General features: G+C 44.3%; 1 protein-coding gene across 2 annotated transcripts in view; it reads right to left on the reverse strand.

Annotated features, from left to right (window-relative positions):
- LYPD6 (LY6/PLAUR domain containing 6) overlaps nt 1-10,849 on the reverse strand; it is a 43,489-nt gene extending 32,640 nt beyond the window's left edge. The window contains exon 1 of one of the 2 annotated variants that reach the window (XM_068158676.1): nt 10,778-10,849. The gene's annotated coding sequence lies outside the window, so the exon portion shown is untranslated. Of the gene's footprint in view, nt 1-4,648; nt 4,792-10,777 lie in introns of those variants that run through there. The other variant, XM_068158675.1, reaches the window with a different exon arrangement.
- Between the last annotated feature and the right edge of the window lie 8,908 nt (nt 10,850-19,757).

Consider the following 19,757-nt stretch of genomic DNA (forward strand, 5'->3'; position numbering starts at 1 on the left):
GGGAGGGACTTTTTAGGGGGTCAGGTAATGATAGGACTGGGGGGAATGGAACCAAACTGGAAATGGGTAGATTGAGATTGGATGTTAGGAAGAAGTTGTTCCCCATGAGGGTGGTGAGAGGCTGGCACAGGTTTCCCAGGGAGGTGGTAGAAGCCTCATCCATGGAGGTGTTTGCAGCCAGGCTGGATGTGGCTGTGAGCAACCTGCTGCAGTGTGAGGTGTCCCTGGCCATGGCAGGGGGGTTGGAACTGGCTGCTCCTTGAGGTCCCTTCCAACCCTAACAACTCTATGATTCTCTGATTCAGAGTGACAGATGCCCAGAGAGAGACATGCTAAGATGCTAACATTTTTATCAAGGACTTCCATTATTCTGCAGACAAGAGCTATTGTCTCCACTCACAGCAGAGCTATTTTGGGAAGCTGATTCTACACATAAGCTCCCAAATATTCTCTTATTCAAGAAAAACATCTGAAAAAGAACCTAAATGAATCCACTTTGCCCACTCTACAACACGCACACAGGTCAAGAGGAAACAGCAAATCTGCACGAGGCTGGAGCTGGCAAGCAGAAATCCATTGGTTTAAGGGAAGAATATATTGGTTTGATTGTCCTTCTCCTTCCTACCATCCCTATTTTCAGGTGGCTGAAAGCTTGACAGCACACCTTCACCTTATCTTCCAAAGCACAACTTGGAGACTTATGTCACATACTCCCCAAAATCCATTCTGCAGCTGATTAAACTCCAGGACTGAGCTTGTCAGGCCCCTCAAAAACACACAAACAAGCAAGCAAAGGACACTAACACCTGGTTTGTGTGACAGCAATGCAAATATTGTGGCCTAAAAGGACAACATGCTGCAATTCCTCCCCCCCTCCATCTGGACTTGAGTATGAGTGGTGAGAAATGGAATGGAATGGAATGGAATGGAATGGAATGGAATGGAATGGAATGGAATGGAATGGAATGGAATGGAATGGAATTAACCAGGTTGGAAGAGACCTTTGAGATCATCAAGTCCAACCTATCATCTAGCACCATCTAATCAACTAAACCATGGCACCAAGTGCCCCATCAAGTCTCTTCCTAAACACCTCCAGGGATGGTGACTCCACCACCTCCCTGGGCAGCACATCCCAATGGCCAATCTCTCTTGCTATGAAGAACTTCTTCCTAAACTCCAGCCTAAACCTCCCCTGGCACAGCTTGAGACTGTGTCCTCTTGTTCTGGTGCTGAAGGATAGATTTAAGAAGTGACTGGGAATAAGAGAGAGACCAGAGAACAAATAGAGAGGTAAATAGAGAGGTCAGGGGTGGTGGCAGTAATTGGTGTCATTTCCTGTGAAAAGCTTTTTTTTTGGGGAGGAGGGGAGGAAATTAATTGCCCTTGGACACTTAATAGCCATATCTAACAAGCTCAACATTAAAGGAAGCCACAAGTATGCAGCCTTCAACATTTTTAGGACTATAAAATATGAGGGGAAAGACCCTGTCTGAGCAACTTCCCAGTTTCCCATACCCATAGCAGCTAAATGTGCTCTGCAGCCTGCTAACTATGCTCCCTGAGCAGCAAAATCTGGTGTACAGCCTGATCAATATGGTATATAAACCTGCTGTATGTGGTATAAAACCTGCTGTATGTGGTGTATAACCTACTGTATGTGGTATATGACCTGCTGTATGTGATATATGACCTGCTAAATATTATATAGACACAGATAAAGGTTATCTATCTCCTGCCAAATGTGGTATATGACCTTCTAAATACTGCATATAAACAGATAAAGGTTATCTATAACCTGCAAAATATTATCTATAAGCAGCTAAATGTGCTACTTAACTTGTTATTTCCTGCTCAGTATGGTATATAACCTGCTAAATATTATATAGAAACAGATAGAGGGTATATATAGTGTCTCAATATTGTCTATCAGCAGTTAAATGTGCTATTTAACTTGCTGAATATGGTATGTAACTTGCTAAATATTATATAGAAACAGATAAAGGTGATCTATTTTGTGCTAAATCTGGTACATACCCTGCTAAATATTACATAGAGACAGTTAAAGGTGATGTATTACCTGCCAAATGTGGTGTATAACCTGCTATATATTGTATATAAGCAACTAAACATGCCTCATAGCTTGCCAAATCTGGTATACAGCCTCCCAAATATTATCTATCAGCAGCTAAATGTGCTATGTAACTTGCTGAACATGGTCTATTACCTGCTAAATATTATATATAAACACATAAAGGTCATATATTACCTGCTAAATGTGGTGTATCACTTGCTAAATATTGTGTATGAACAGCTAAATATGCCTCATAACTTGCTCAATCTGGTATACAGCCTGCTAAATATTATAGATAAGCAGCTAAATGTGCTATATAGCTGGCTAGATCTGGTACCTAACCTGCTAAGTATCACATGCAAGCAGCTAAATGTGCTACATAACTTGCTGGATATGGTATATAACCTGCTAAGTATCACATACAAGCAGCTAAAAGTGCTACATAACTTGCTGGATATGGTATATAACCTGCTAAGTATCACATACAAGCAGCTAAATGTGCTATATAACTTAGTGGATATGGTATATAACCTGCTAAGTATCACATACAAGCAGCTAAATGTGCTATATAACTTACTGGCTATGGTATATAGCCTGCTAAATATCACATACAAGCAGCTAAAAGTGCTACATAACTTACTGGATGTGGTATATAACCTGCTAAATATTTCCAAAGTGCACCATTTTGTCTGTTCCTCTGTTGACACGTTTTCCTTCTTGGCTTCCTTCAGTGTGGGAACATCCCCTGTCAATCCCAACCCCCAGTAAATTCGTCACCTGCCTAGCTGCTGAAACATTTACATGAAGGTTTGGCTGGCTAAATACCTTCAGCACACAAAGGAATCGTCAGTCAGCTACCTACAAGTCATAATTTGTCTGTGCAACAGCTAATGAGATGAAAGCAGCTACAGACAGAAGCAGGAGGCTGATGGATGCGCTGTAATTGCAGGCAGAATTTGATGACAGTAATTGATGTCGTCCCACCAAAGGCAAGGCAGCTGTAGAGGAAGAGGATGGAAAGGCCAGATAAAGCTGCCAGGATTTCAATGGGATGCGTGAGGAGTCCTATATCAGCACATTAAAAGGTAAGAGGGAGCAGGAAAAAAGTTATAATGATCATTGAGTCTTGTTCCTCCCATCCCTTCCTTGTGTATTTAGCAGGTTGTACAGCATACTTAGCTGCTTATATAGGATATTTAGGAGGCTATGTGGCACCTTTGGGTAATTGTATAGATTATTTAGCAGGTTAGAGACCATATTTAGCTGCTTATATATAGTTTTTAACTACTTACATTGCTGCTTGCATATCATATTGAACTGCTTACCTTGCATGGTTGGCTGCTTATATATCATTTAACTGTTTCTGTTGCCTGTTTGGCTGTTTATATCTCATATTGAACTGCTTATATTGCGTGGTTAGCTGTTTACATCTCATATTTAACTGTTTAAATTGCATGTTTAGCTGCTTATATATCATATTGAACTGCTTACATTGCATGGTTAGCTGCTTATATATCATTTAACTGTTTCTTTTGCCTGTTTAGCTGTTTACATCTCATATTTCACTGCTTATATTGCATGGTTAGCTGCTTATAGATCATATTTAACTGCTTATATTGCCTGGTTAGCTGCTTATATATCCTATTGAACTGCTTATATCGTGTGTTTAGATGCTTATATATCATATTTAGCAGGTTATGGACCACATTTAGAAGACTACACAGCATATTTACCTGCTTAGAGAGACTATTCAACAGGTTATATAGCACATTTAGCTCCATATATCATATTTAGGTGCTTAGATAGCATATTTAGCTGCTTAGAGAGAATATTCAGCAGGTTATACAGCACATTTAGCACCATATATCACATTTAGCTGCTTATATAGCATATTTATCTGATTAAATGGCACACTTATCTGATTATATAGCACATTTAGCAGGTTATATAGCATATTTAGCTGCTCATATAGCACATTCAGCTGTTCATACATCATATTTAGCTGGTTATATCCATATTTAGCAGGTTTCATAGCATATTTAGCTGCTTAGAGGGAATATTCAGCAGGTTATATAGCATATTTAGTTGCTTATATAGCATATATAAGTTTAGGAATGGAATGGAATGGGATGGGTTAGGATAGGATAGGATAGGATAGGATAGGATAGGATAGGATAGGATAGGATAGGATAGGATAGGATAGGATAGGATAGGATAGGATAGGATAGGATAGGAGTGGAGTAGAATAGAATAGGAGTAGAATAGAGTAGAATAGACCAGGTTGGAAAAGACCAAGCATATTTAGTAGGTTCTATAGCATATCTAGTAGGTTCTATAGCACATTTATGTGCCATTAATGTCACATTTAGCAGGTTCTGTATCATACTTAGCAGGTTAGACAGCATACTCTGCAACTTACAGCACATCTAGCCATTTCTATAGCATATTTAGCTGTATAGTAGCATTTCTATGGCATATTTAGCTGTGTATAAATCCAAGCAAGGCAGTCACACTCAAGCCACACTCAGACAGACACACCAGTGGAGGAGCAGGCAGGATCATTCATATCCTCACCTTCATTGCATCCCAGTCTCGAATCCAGAGTTTCTCCAGGAGGGAAATTTTCCCTTGTCTCACAGCAAAGTCCTGGCACGAAGCACAGCTCCTGCTGCACGCATCTGCAGCAGCCCTTCTGAGAGGGACCCAGTCCTCGTGCCCTGCCTTGGCACCGCTCTCTGCGCCGAACAAATAGCAATATTGTGGATTCAGCCCCGATCCGCACCCCGCGGCGCTGGGCAGGGGTCTGAGCTGAGGGGGAGGTCACGTAGACACCAAGCTGTGCAAGGTGCAAATGGCAGGACCATTCAGAGAGAACTTTCCTCCCCCCCACCTCCTTCTTGGCACGGGCCAACTGATAAATCAGGCTTCTATTCACTGTACAGACAACAATAACGTTTAAGAACTCTCTATAAGGCCAATGATGACTCAATTCAACCTACACACATCCAGCCTCTACCCTGAAACCCTCAAAATGTCCACAGTACCTTTAGAAAGAACTCTATCAGAGACACTAAAGTCCTGTGGAGGCACAACAGAGCAGAGAGTGGCACTCATGGAGAACGATGATTATTGCGGCGAACATATGGCGCCGGAGGGATAAGGACGATGCTGAGTAGGTCACACCACACAACAAAGAACCCAGGAAATTCACCAAGGAGGGGAAAAAATGGGCACCTAAGGTCTACTGCAGCTATTGTAACACTTGGCACCAAGGAAAATGGTGAATTATTTGCCCTCTAGGAGAAAGTTTTGCACCAAGCAGTTTGGCTGTTCCAACTAACCCATCCAAAAATCGTGCCACCCAAAATAATTAAGCTAGAAGATGAAATAAGCATAGAGTGCAGTTGTGCTCATGTCTTTCTCCACCAATTATATCCCAAGAACAGAAAAATCTCTTCAGAGTGCCAAAGAAGCACCAGCAACTGTACCTTGCCACCTACTTTGGGCTATCCTCACTCAGTAAATTGTCTCCTTAAGGAAGGAAGGCAGCTATCAGCAACCAAGATAGGCCATGAGTTACCCAAGCACGGTGGCAGGATTCAAGTAAGAGTTTGTTCTCAAGGTAAAGAAACTCAGAATTAAAATTAGAGTTCATTCTCAAGGTACACAAACTCAAATCTGTCTTTCAGGTCTTTCCTGAACCCACCATCAGCCCCACCAATATCTCGCTCAACCTCTTCTGAGGTGTTCACCATCACCAAAGCTTGGCTGGTGCCTGGCTTGCCCCCCATGAGTTGTTCTGCCTGTTCCATCGCATCACGTTAACAGGCACCACATGGGGGGCAGGAGAAAAGTAGGGGGCCACATCTTGCCCTGGTCAGGTTCTTCATGTGGCTAAATAACACCTCGAAGGACACACAACAATCCTTGCAGCCCCTCTTTAAACCACCAACCAGCCCAGTTTCTAGCAGCAGCGGGAAGCCTGGGCAAACCAAGGGGTTCAGACTTGGGGGTTCCACTGGAAAGCTCCAAACTACTCGAGAGTAAGACCTGAAAAAAATAGTTCATTCTATTTCTACTCTACATTGTAGCTTGTACTGTACCTTTTTCCACCAGTGAGTCAGAGGAAATCAGGCTCAAGATCAGAGAGGCGAAGGCCAGATAATTAAGCAAGAGGCTCGCTGATGCATAAATAAAGTTTTAGGTTTACAGTGAACAAAGTCTTCTACTGTAATGCAACCAGGGTGACTTTTCAACTGTATTTATGTCAGCACCAGCCTCAAAAAGATCCAGTGGGAACTCAAAGGGTCGGATTCCCTCCCCGCTGGCACCTCCCAGGGCTGTACGGGAGGCAGTAGGGTTAGACCCGAGGACCAGCCTGATTAAAAGCCTGCCCTGGGTGTTTGCATAACTAATCAGTTGAGTGTTGGGGAATCATTTTATCTGCTTTAGCTCATTAGTCCTGCTCGCCATTGTGGTGATCACCCACCCGTGAGCGCCTCGCCCGGGGCGCTTCAGTTGTACCTTGCGCCCCAGCGAAGCGGACGTGGATCTAGTGGTGAAACCTCCTCCTGACACCTTGCCTCTACCAAAAGGTGTGGAGCCTGGCAGGCTCATCCCTTGGAATGTCTACATTTTCATCCCAGCTCTCCTTCCTGAAGTGCTCGTTTCAGAGCTCCGTTTCGTCCACCAAGCAAACCCAAGGCAGCAGCTCTGAAATCCTCAGGGAGCTGGAGCAGGACGCCTGACCTCCCGACACCACCATCCAGCAGGAGCTCCCAGCTCCCATCCATGCAGATAGAATTTTATCATCTCTGTGCAGACAAACGACAAAAAAAAGGGCTTTCCACAGCGCTGCAAGCAAAAATGCTCCACAAAGATCATCCCAAAGGTACGTTAATGGGCACACTGGGGGCATCTCCACCCAGCTCACACTGAGATCTCTGCTATTTGCCGTTCCTCTCACCAGAACGAGCTCGCTGAGGTGATAGAACCTCGTGTTTATTTTCTTTTGAGAGTACATTTATTGTGCCAGATCACAGCTGGAACCTCACAACCCACGATAACCATCAGCTCTGTGCTCTGGCCTGGCTTTACGTGAATCTCATCAAACCACAGCCCTCAAAGCTGATGCTGTAAAACTCAACAAGTTGACAGCGAAAAAAAAGATAAACCATCCTGACAATGCACACAATGGATGCTCCTGTGGCTAGTCCCACAACTGGGGCAGGTTTTTGTGCTTGGAAATATCCCTTCCTAGCTACAAGTTTCCAAAGCAGAAAAGAAAACGTTGGAATGTAGTGTTTTCCATCACACAGATGAGCACACACATTACATTGCTTGTCTCTTGTATCAGCAGGTGATGCAGTTTAGTTGTTTCCATCACACAGATGCAATGAAAATACTAGTTAGTGTGTTTATTGCATCAACAAGTGATAGATTTTAGTTGTTTCCATCACACAGATGCAAGGAAAATATTATTCAGTTTGTTTATTGCATCAGCAAGTGATGGACTTTAGTGGTTTCCATCACACAGATGCATGGAAATATTTTATAGCTTGTTTATTGCATCAGCAAGTGATGGACTTTAGTGGTTTCCATCAGACAGATGCAAGGAAAATATTATTCAGTTTGTTTATTGCATCAGCAACTGATGGACTTTAGTGGTTTCCATCACACAGATGCAGGAAAATATTGTTTAGTTTGTTTATTGCATCAGCAAGTGATGCAGTTTAATGCTTTCCAGCACACAGATGCAATGAAAATATTACTCAGTTTGTTTATTGCATCAGTAAGTGAAGGACTTCAGTGGTTCCATCACACAAATGCAATGAAAATGCTATTCAGTTTGTTTATTGCATCAACAAGTGATAGATTTTAGTGGTTTCCATCACACAGATGCATGGAAATATTCTTTAGCTTGTTATTGCATCAGCAAGTGATGGGCTTTAGTGGTTTCCATCACACAGATGCATGGAAATATTATTTAGTTCATTTATTGCATCAGCAAGTGATGGACTTAAGTGGTTGCCATCACCCAGATGCATGAAAACATTCTTTAGCTTGCCTATTTTATCAGCTATTTGATGCCATGCAGTGTTTTCTATCACACCAGCTACACAATGATGCAATTATAAGGAAGAAGCTGTTAATAATCCCTCCAAACAAAGTGTATTTTAGAAGGGGGAGGGGAAGAGAAAAAGCAAGCACATGAACTAGCTACAGCTGGCAACACAGCTATATTTGTCAGGGAAATAATTAATCTTTTACATAGCAATAGTATTTTAAGTAACAAGATGTGTCAGAGGCTCTTTTGTACTGGTGATGGACTGGTTTGGGGGTTGTTTGGGGTTTTTTTGCAGCCTCACAACATAGATAACTATTGTTGTTGTTGCTATTATATTATTATTATCATTATCATTATCATTATTATCATTATATTTTATAGATAATATTTATTTACTCTTCCTCAGAAAACAGTTTGTCAAGAGCTAAGTTTTCATCAGCAGGCTCTCAAAAGGAAATCAAACCCCAAGTCTTTTGCAGGGTAAAGGGGACTCCAGACCCTCGTGGAGGGGATGCTGTCACCCCAAAATGGGGGGAGCAGGAGCAGGGGGGCTCACTGCAACACACACACAGAGACACCCAACAGGCATTCCATCCTCTCACACCCTTACTGGAGCAATTAATTTATATACTGAGCTTAAATCATCTGCCTGAGATTCGAATGCACCGAAAACGTTGAGGTTCAGCGTTGACTTTGCTCAACTCCCCAAGCACGTGGCACACAAAGTGACCTTTAAAACTAAGAAAATCACTTTGTTTTGTTCCCCTGATGTAACAGAGGAAAAAAGATGAGAAAGAAGAGGGCTTTGTATGATACATATATAAAAACATGTGCCCAGCACTAGTAATTGTTTTTACTGTAAGGAGGTGTAGAGAGATTCTGTGTGATACAGAGAGATGTAAAAAGATTCTGTGTGATAGAGAGAGATGTAAAAAGATTGATACAGAGAGATGTAAAAGATTCTGTGTGATACAGAGAGACCTGTAGCTATCCATCTAATTATTTTTAGGGGTTCTTTTTTTGGCTGTAATAAATGTTAGACAGCTTCTTGCCCACTCTTTTGATAACTATAGCTCCTCTCTTTTTTTTCTGTACTAGAGAAAAAGACTTTAAAAAGGAGATTTGTCTAACATAAATAGAAAGATAACCATCTACCTATTGTTCTATTTGTTGGGGGTGGTTTTTTTGTTGCTATAGTAGATAAAAAGACTAAACCTAAGAGGTTTTGTATACAAGAGAGATGCACCTAACATTTATTCTCCTGTGCTAGACAAAAAAAAAAGACTAAGATCAAGAGATTTTGTATAAAAGAGAGATGCACTTATTTATTTTCCTGTGCTAGACAGAAAGACTAAAACCAAGAGATTTTGTATAAAAGAGAGATGCACCTCACATTTATTCTCCTGTGTTAGACAAAAAGACTAAAAAGAAGGTATTTTGTATAAAATAGAGATGCACCTAACACTTATTTTCCTGTGCTGGACAAAAAGACTAAAAAGAAGGTATTTTATATAAGAATATAACGAGAGACATGTAGCTAACACTTTCTTTTCCTGCAGTAAGAGGAGAGAAAGAAGAGTGGTTGGCACTTTATATACACATACACACATTTATATATATATATATACATGATCCTAATATTTATTTGGTTATTCCTATAGCAGAGAAAAATGTTAGAGAGAAGAGATGTTTGCATACAATATATAGACAGCCATGCAACTATCACTTGTATTTCTTTCCCCTGGAAGAGAAAGGTGGAATGAAGAGATTTTTTTGTGTAAAATACAGAGATACATTTACCTAGGGCTTTATATTTTTTTTTCCCTGTCATAAAAAAAAAAAAAGGTGGAAGGAAGATAATTTGTGTTTAAAAAAATACATTAGAACAAGAAAAAGACAGAGAGAGATTTACCTATTGCCTTATTTTTTTTTTCCTGTAATAAACAGGTGGAAAGAAGATAACTTCTATTTTAATATATATATATATAGAGAGAGAGATTTACTTATTACCTTTTTTTTCTGTAATAAAAATATAGAAAGAAAAGATTTTGCCTAAAAATACATATATGCACCTATTGATTTTTTTTCTTTTAATGGAGTAAAAAGGAAGGAAAAAATATTTGGGGTAAAATATTTATATATAAAGAAATATATATATATATATATATATATAGAGAGAGAGAGAGAGGCAGGTACCTCTAATTTTTTCTGCTGTAACAAATATATATATATACATATATATATATATACACATATATATATACATAGAGACACACATATATATATATATATGAAAGAAGAAATTTTGTACAAAGTAGAGAGACATGTACCTATCACTTTTTTTTGGCTGTAATAGCTAAAAATAGTTAGAAAGGAGATTATTATATATATGATTTGTATATTTTAAATATATATTATTTTATACATTTATCTTTTTATATAGAATTTTATTTATGCATCTATATTTATATCCATAATTGTATATATTTATAATTATGTATATTTAAAATAGATGTTATATATTTATATGTATGTATATATACCTATATACATGTATATGTATGTATATATACCTATATACATATATATGTATGTATATATACATATATATATGATTTGTATACTTAGAAATGTACCTTTGCAGCCCGTGTTTGCCAGCTGGCCCTTCAGGGAGTCTCCATCGCCGCCCCCGGGACACCCCGCGGCCGTCCCCCCGGTGCCGGAGTCTTCCCCGGCTGGGACGCGGGGCCGGCCGGCCGCTCCCTGGCTTCTACCGACCTCCAGCTCGCATCGCCCGGAGGCTGAAGGCTCCGGGTGCCTCCCTGGCGGGGCCAGCGGCAGCCACGCTGCTGGCTCATGGACCGCGAGTGCCCGCTGCAGCTTTTCCTCTGCTTGGGAAAGAGGAAGATTAGATCTTGGCTGGGAGGTGCTGAGCTCTAGTTTTCTTCCCCTGCTTCATTAGGAATTGGACGTGCGGCTTGCTCCGAGTGTCCGTATCCAACAGCGAGGTGGTTCTTCAAACGCTCTTGCGCAAGTCGTCTTTGTGGCAGGAAAGAATGAATAAATAAATAAATAAATAAATCCTCCAGGGGCAAGAAATTCAAAAGCAGGAGGGAATTGGAAGCTCCAGGGAGAGCAGCTAAAAAGGGGCGAGCGGGGGTGAGGTGGGGGGAAGAGAGAAGGAATCACATCTCACCCTGCAGAGAGCAAACCACTCCAAGATGAAATATCACCGCTGCGGGGTTACCTTGTTCCCAAGCAGCTTTTCTGCTCCGGGAGGAGGGGGGAGAGCTGCCGCCACTCTTGCAGGGGTCAGCGGTGAGTGTTTCTCTAACTCTCTGGGAGTGTCTTTGCAGCCATGAATCACGGCAGGGTGAAGGGAACGCTTTCCCCAAGCGCAGCTCCACGCGGGGAGGCTGCAGGTTTGCTTGGGTTTGGGTGGTTTTTTTTTCATCTCCTGCCAATTTCAGGCGGGGTGGTTGTGGTTTTATTTTTTTGGGGTTGCTGCTGTTGTTGTTATCACGGAAAAGAAGGCAATTACGTCTGGCTGTCTCGCTGGATACAGCTCTGCCTCCCAGCAGGGTGAGCACAAACACCTACGTGCGCTTCGAGAAGCACGGCATCGTGGTTTTAGCTCACGTTAAGTGGCTTTTAGATAACAAGCAATGCCCTGCCCCTGAGCACCCAAAGATCACATTCAGGTTGGAAGAGAGCCTCAGGATCACCAAGTCCAACCCAGAACCCCACTCTACAAAGTTCACCCCTAAAGCATATTGGGATGAGCTGAAGTATTGAAGAACCAGAGAATGGATTGGGTTGGAAGGCACTTTAAAGATCACAGGCCCTGTGAGGAGAGGCTGAGAGTGCTGGGGTTGTTTAGCCTGAAGAAGAGGAGGCTCAGGGGAGACCTTATCGATGTGAGGAAGAAGTTCTTCCCCATGAGGGTGGTGAGGCACTGGCACAGGTTGCCCAGGGAGGTGGTGAAAGCCTCATCCCTGGAGGTTTTGAAGGTAAGGCTGGATGTGGCTGTGAGCAACCTGTTGTAGTGTGAGGTGTCCCTGGCCATGGCAGGGGGTTGGAACTGGCTGATCCTTGAGGTCCCTTCCAACCCTGACAATGCTGTGATTCTTATTGCTCTCTACAACTACCTGGTTGCAGCCAGGTGGGGGTTGGTCTGTTTTCCCAGGCAACCTGTGACAGAACAAGAGGACACAGTCTCAAGCTGTGCAGGGGGAAGTTTAGACTGGATCTTAGAAAGAAGTTCTCCCCAGCAAGAGAGATTGGCAATTGGAATGTGCTGCCCAGGGAGGTGGTGGAGTCACCATCACTGGAGATGTTTAAGAGCCTGGATGAGGCACTCAGTGCCATGGTCAAGTTGATTAGTAAGGGTTGGGTGATCAGTTGGACTTGATGATGTGGAAGGTCTCTTCCAACCTGTTTGATTCTGTGATCATCCAGGTCCAACCCTCTGCCATAGGCAGGGACACCTCCTGCTACAGGAGGCTGCTCATGGCAAGGAGTGACTCTGGAGATATGGCCAGGGAGAGCTGTGACTTGCAGCCCTGCACATGCTGGTGTAAAGTTCACCACCACAGCTGAATTCGTGGCAGTCCATTAATTAGTCATGCAGAAAGGATTCCAAGCAGACGAAGCAACAGTGCATCGACATGAAAAAAGCATTACTACTAAATCAGCATTGGCTGCCAGTTGAAAGCTGCTCCTGAAAGCCAGGAATGCTCCTGCTGATGGGAGAAGCTACACAACCTGCTCCAGGCTCCCAACCCCATACACAAATCAGGGGCTGGGGCTCTGGTGGGATCACCAGACTTTCCTGCTCCATTCCGGTTCTGGGCTGAGCTTCCCAATTCAAGAGGGACAGGGAACTACTGGAAAGAGCCCAGCAGAGGCTATGAAGTTACTGAGGGGATTGGAACATCTCTGTGAGGAGGAAAGGCTGAGAGCCCTGGGGCTGTGGAGCCTGGAGAAGAGCAGCCCCAGAGGGGATCTGAGCAATGCTCAGCAAGAGCTAAAGGACCTGTGGGGGGCAAGAGGCTGGGGCCAGACTCTTGTCAGTGGTGCCCAGGGACAGGACAAGGGTCAATGGGCACAAACTGAAACCCAGAAGGTTTCACCTGAAGATAAGGAGAAAGTTGTTAGGTGTGAGGGTGCTGGAGGCCTGGAGCAGGCTGCCCAGAGAGGTTGTGGAGTCTCCTTTTCTGGAGAGCTTCCAAACCTGCCTGACCATTGTCATCCTGGGCAAGCTGCTGTGGGTGACTCTGGGGTTCCCTGTTCCCTCTTGCTGTGTTTAGGAGAATATCATCTACAAAACACCAGCTCCCACACACACAGTTCTTCACCATGGCCAAAGGTATTTTTGAGCCCTGTCACCTGCACATTACTTGTACATAATTCAGTTCTTTTAGGAGCTGCTGTGTTGACAGAACCATTGCTCACCCACTGGAGAAGCTGCCAGCTCGGACCCAATCCTCGAATTAATTGCTTGTTATTATTTTTATGTGTTTATATTACTGCTTATTATTTGCCTGCTTGGAGAGGTCTATCTTTTAGCATCTTCAAGAGGTCCCTGAAACTCTCATGTTAAATTAAATAACTCTGAGGGTTATAGAACATCCATTTTATAGATGCCTTACAGGTTTGCAGGAAAACTACTGTGCATCAGGGCACTGACTTGGGGGCCACATCAATAAGAGATCAAGGACAGACCTCCTTGGAGCATCATATCCCACAGGTCAGGTGGAACAGAATGGAATAGAATGGAATAGAATAGAATAGAATGATCCAGGTTGGAAAAGACCATTGAGATCATCAAGTCCAACCTATCACCCAGCACCATCTAATCAACTCAACCATGGCACCAAGCACCCCATCAAGTCTCTTCCTAAACACCTCCAGTGATGGTGACTCCACCACCTCCCTGGGCAGCACATTCCAATGCCCAATCTCTCTTTCTATTAAGAACTTCTTCCTAAGATCCAGCCTAAACCTCCCCTGGCAGTGCTTGAGACTGTGTCCTCTTGTTCTGGTGTTGAAGGACAGCTTTAAGAAGAGACTGGAAATAAGAGAGAGACCAGAGAATAAATAGAGAGGTCCAGGACGGCCATTAAGGGACCAAAGACCAAGCTGTTGCGTGGGCAGGGTGAGATCTTCCTTGCCATGCTGCAGGACCAGAGCTGCTGGGTGTTTCTGGTTGAAGAGATGCTCAGGTAGGTGATTTGAAAGGCAGATGCCAACTCCAGGGTGTTAAGTCCTTAGTCAGGTCTGGGTGTGGAGGGAGAGAGCTTGGTGCTGAGCTGGCAGCACTTAGAGGGAGAGGACATAAACCAGAAAGCCCATGGGAGGAGGAAGCAATGGTAGCCCCTGCTAGACCCAGGGCATTGCTGGGACAAAGGATGGGCATCTTTGCTGGGTCCACAGACTGGTTTCTCAGATTGCATCAGGGGGTGGATGTAAAACTGGCTGTGGAACAACAGATACTCAGTGGTCCTCTATGGACTGAGGTAGCTTTAGTCCAAAAGCAAATGGGAAGAGGAAAAAACCTCCTTTTCAAGGGAGCTAATGAGAAAACAAAGTGTGGGAGGAAAAAGTGTAGCAGAAACTGAGAAGTGCTAACAGAGGGTGGTGAGAGACTGGCACAGGTTGCCCAGGGAGGTGGTAGAAGCCTCATCCCTGGAGGTTTTGAAGACCAGGATGGATGTGGCTCTGAGCAACCTGCTCCAGTGTGAGGTGTCCCTGGCCATGGCAGGGGGGTTGGAACTGGATGATCCTTGAGGCCCCTTCCAGCCCTAACAATTCTATGATTCTATACCTTGGGATGGAGCTCTTGGCTCAGCTCAAAGATCATCCTTCAGAGCAAAGAAAAAATAAGCCTAGCCTGATAGTAATGATTTAATAACACTTAAGTAATTGTTTTTGTATTTATTCCCCTGAAGACCATGAATAGGAGCAGACTCCTCTGCCTGGAGCTCTCGTTGCTCATGAATCAATCCTAACAATCCAGGCAAGCAGCTTGCTGAGGAGAAGACAAAAGCAGCAGCAGGGCTCCGAGAAGGCATTGTCATGAAGATGAAAGGTTGAAGAGGACAGGCAAGAAACCCTGCAGCAGCAGCAGGATTATAAGGGCTGTAACTATCATGGAGGTTACAAAAGCATTGTGTTGCTGGAGGCAGATTGTGACTGATTGAAAAGGGGGTTGTATGAATCACCTTCTTCCAGCTCACTCCATCAAGGTAAACCTACCTGTCTGTATGTGTGTGTGGAACTGTCGAGTCATAGAGTGGTTTGGGTTGGAAGAGAGCCTTTAAAGCTTATCTAGTCCAAGCCCCCTGAAGTCAGCAGGGGAATTCCTGACTAGATCAGAGCGCTCAGAGCCCCATCAAGCCTGGCATTGAGTGTCTACAGGGATGGGGCTTCAAGAACTTCCCTGGGCAACCTGTTTCAGTGCTCCATCAGCTTCATAGTAAAGAATTTCTCACTAATGTCCAAAAGAACTTCTGGTATCCAAAAGACCTTTTTCCTAATGTCCAAAAGGACTTGCTCCCAATGTCCAAAAGGACTTGCTCCCAGTGTCCAAAAGGACTTGCTCCCAATATCCAAAAAGACTTCTGATATCCAAAAGAATTTCTTCCCATTGTCCAAAAGAACTTCTAACATCCAAAAGGACTTCTAATGTCCAAAAGGACTTCTAATGTCCAAAAGGACTTGCTCCCAATGTCCAAAAGGACTTGCTCCCAATGTCCCAAAGGACTTCTAATGTCCCAAAGGAATTCTAATGCCCAAAAGGACTTACTCCCAATGTCCCAAAGGACTTCTACTGTCCAAAAGGACTTGCTCCCAATGTCCCAAAGGACTTCTAATGTCCAAAAGGACTTCTAATGTCCAAAAGGACTTGCTCCCAATGTCCCAAAGGAATCCTAATGTCCAAAAGGACTTCTAATGTCCCAAAGGACTTGCTCCCAATGTCCCAAAGGACTTCTAATGTCCAAAAGGACTTCTAATGTCCAAAAGGACTTGCTCCCAATGTCCCAAAGGAATCCTAATGTCCAAAAGGACTTCTAATGTCCCAAAGGACTTGCTCCCAATGTCCCAAAGGACTTCTAATGTCCCAAAGGACTTGCTCCCAATGTCCAAAAGGACTCCTAATGTCCAAAAGGACTTGCTCCCAATGTCCAAAAGGACTTCTAATGTCCAAAAGGACTTCTAATGTCCAAAAGGACTTGCTCCCAATGTCCCAAAGGAATCCTAATGTCCAAAAGGACTTCTAATGTCCCAAAGGACTTGCTCCCAATGTCCCAAAGGACTTCTACTGTCCAAAATGACTTGCTCCCAATGTCCCAAAGGACTTCTAATGTCCAAAAGGACTTCTAATGTCCAAAAGGACTTGCTCCCAATGTCCCAAAGGAATCCTAATGTCCAAAAGGACTTCTAATGTCCCAAAGGACTTGCTCCCAATGTCCCAAAGGACTTCTAATGTCCAAAAGGACTTGCTCCCAATGTCCAAAAGGACTTCTAATGTCCAAAAGGACTTCTGATATCCAAAAGAACTTCTTCCCATAGTCCAAAAGAATTTCTAATGTCCAAAAGAACCTCTAATGTCCATAAGAACTTGCTCCCAATGTCCAAAAGGACTCCTAATGTCCAAAAGGACTTCTGATATCCAAAAGAACTTCTTCCCATTGTGCAAAAGAACTTCTAATGTCCAAAAGAACTTCTAATGTCCAAAAGAACTTGCTCCCAATGTCCAAAAGGACTCCTAATGTCCAAAAGGACTTGCTCCCAATGTCCAAAAGGACTCCTAATGTCCAAAAGGACTTGCTCCCAATGTCCAAAAGGACTTCTAATGTCCAAAAGAACTTGCTCCTAGTGTCCAAAAGGACACCTGATAGCCAAAAGGACTTGCTCCTAATGTCCAACAGAACTTGCTCCTAATGTCCAAACGAACCTCTGGTATGCAAAAGGACTTCTTCCTAACATCCAAAAGACTTACCAGTGTCCAAAAGAAGTTCTAATACCCAGAAGAACTTCTTCCTCGTGTCCAACAGAGCTATTTCAAGCAGCCTGGAAGCTTTGCCTATAAACCCATCATTCAAACACCTCATAAAAATTACCCAAGTTATGAAACAAATCATAAAACATTTTAAGAGCCTCACACAGGCACCTGGGGATTAAAGATCTAATTGATGCTAACCACCCAAAAGCCAGGTAACACGTTGTGCAAGACATTTCTTTCTTCTGAGGAGGAGCGTTGCTCACCACAGGCAAGCACCACGTGCATCATAGAATCCCAGCATTGGTAGGGTTGGAAGGGACCTCAAGGAGCAGCCAGTTCCAAACCCCCTGCCATGGACAGGGACACCTCACACTACAGCAGGTTGCTCACAGCCACATCCAGCCTGGCTGCAAACACCTCCAGGCAGGAGGCTTCCACCACCTCCCTGGGCAACCTGTGCCAGGCTCTCACCACCCTCATGGGGAACAACTTCTTCCTAACAGCCAATCTCAATCTACCCATTGCTAGTTTTGTTTTGTTCCCCCCAGTCCTATCACTCCCTGACACCCTAAAGAGTCCCTCCCCAGCTTTCTTGGAGCCCTCTTCAGATACTGGAAGGCCACAATGAGGTCTCCTCGGAGCCTTCTCTTCTCCAGACTGAACAGCCCCAACTCCCTCAGTCTGTCCTCACAGCAGAGCAGCTCCAGCCCTCTGCTCATCCTCATGGCCCTTCTCTGGACACCTTCCAGCACCTCCAGATCCTTCCTGTGCTAGGGGCTCCAGAACTGGACACAGTGCTCCAGGTGGGGTCTCAGTAGAGTGGAGCAGAGGGGGAGAATCACCTCCCTTGCCCTGCTGGCTATGCTGCTCTTGATGCAGCCCAGGCTCTGGTTGGCTTTCTGGGCTGCAAGTGCTCACTTCTGGCTCCTGTTGAGCTTCTCATCCACCAGCACCCCCAAGTCCTTTCCTTCAGGGCTGCTCTCAAGCCAGTTCCTGCCCAGCCTACATCTATCTGCTGAGACTCAGAGCTCCAAGAAGCTGGATTCAAGGTAGCTGCAATTAACCACAACAGCCCCAGTCAGCAGTGTGGTGCTAGTGCCTCATGCCAAGTTAAACTGGGGAAGCCTGAAGCATCAAAGGCTGGCTATTAATAGTTGTAATTAATTCATTCATTTAGAAGATGACCTGGAAGAAATAACAATCATAGGGCCCAAAAAATATAGCACAACCAGCAACATTTGTTCTGGTGATAACAAGTCCTGGGTTTGCTGAATGAAGGTTACAGAACCATGGGGCTGTTTTGGTTGGAAGGGACCTTTAAGATCATCAAGTCCAACCATTAAATCAGCACTGCCAAGGCCACCACTAAACCATGCCCCTCAGCACCACATCTACAAAGCTTTTAAACCCTTCCAGGGGTGAGGACTCCATCACTGCCCTGGGCAGCCTGGGCCAACCCCTGACAACCCTTTGGGGGAAGAAATTGTTCCTCATGTCCAACCTAAACAATGTTCAAACATGATGTGACTTTGACAGCTAGTCTCTGACATGAATCTGCTCATGCTCTGACAGAAGCCTTCTCAATTCCCTCTGCTGAGTTTGAAGACTCTTTCTAAGGTCTGACATCTGCTCCTGGTGGGGAGGGGGATTGGGGGCTTCCAGTGTTGTGACTCTGCCTTTGTGCACAACATTTTAAAGCAAAAAACCAATAGCTTTAAGTCTTCACATCTCTTCAGACACTTCCTAACTGGCCAGGCACGAAGCCCCCAGCACCACCAAATGCGGTCCTTCGCTGCAGGCCAGGCTTCCTGGGCCAAGGCTGAATGCATTTTCTTCCTCCTCTGGCTTGTGATGGTTTGTTGAATGATCATTTCATGGTTGAGGGACATGAAAGGCGTTTCTTCAGCTGCAAGCCGCTTGCACAAGCAGCAGTGTGCATCTGGGGCTTCTAGCACGGCCGGATTGGATTCCTCACATTCCCCAGCAGGCTGGGAGAGGAGCTAAACTGGGACTGTTATCACTGCAATCTGTGTGTCCATTATGACCCAGCCTAGGCACAAGGCTGGACTTCTTGGCATCTGTGTCTCAGAACAGTAGCTCCCCTGTTAAGTGTGCCTTAGAATAGAGTCAGAGACTAAACTGCTTAATAGAAACACATTCTTCCCCATGAGGGTGGTGAGACACTGGCACAGGTTGCTCAGGGAGGGTGTGGATGCCCCCATCCTGCAAGTGTTCAAGGCCAGGCTGGATGATGCCTTGAGCAACCTGGTCTAGTTGGGGTTGTTCAATTTGGATAAGAGAAGGCTCTGAGGAGACCTCATTGTGGCCTTCCAGGATCTGAAGGGGGCTGCAAGAAAGCTGGGGAGGGACTTTTGAGGGTGTCAGGGAGTGATAGGAGTGGGGGGAATGGAAGAAAACTAGCAATGGGTAGATTGAGATTGGATGTGAGGAAGAAGTTGTTCCCCATGAGGGTGGTGAGAGACTGGCACAGGTTGCCCAGGGAGGTGGTGGAAGCCTCATCCCTGGAGGTCTTTAAGGGCAGGCTGGATGTGGCTGTGAGCAGCCTGCTGTAATGTGAGGTGTCCCTGGCCATGGCAGGGGGGTTGGAA

This window comes from Melanerpes formicivorus, unplaced genomic scaffold (assembly GCF_026170545.1).
Source record: "Melanerpes formicivorus ecotype bairdi unplaced genomic scaffold, bMelFor1.0.p_v2 SCAF_41, whole genome shotgun sequence".
Classification (NCBI taxonomy): Eukaryota; Metazoa; Chordata; class Aves; order Piciformes; family Picidae; genus Melanerpes; species Melanerpes formicivorus.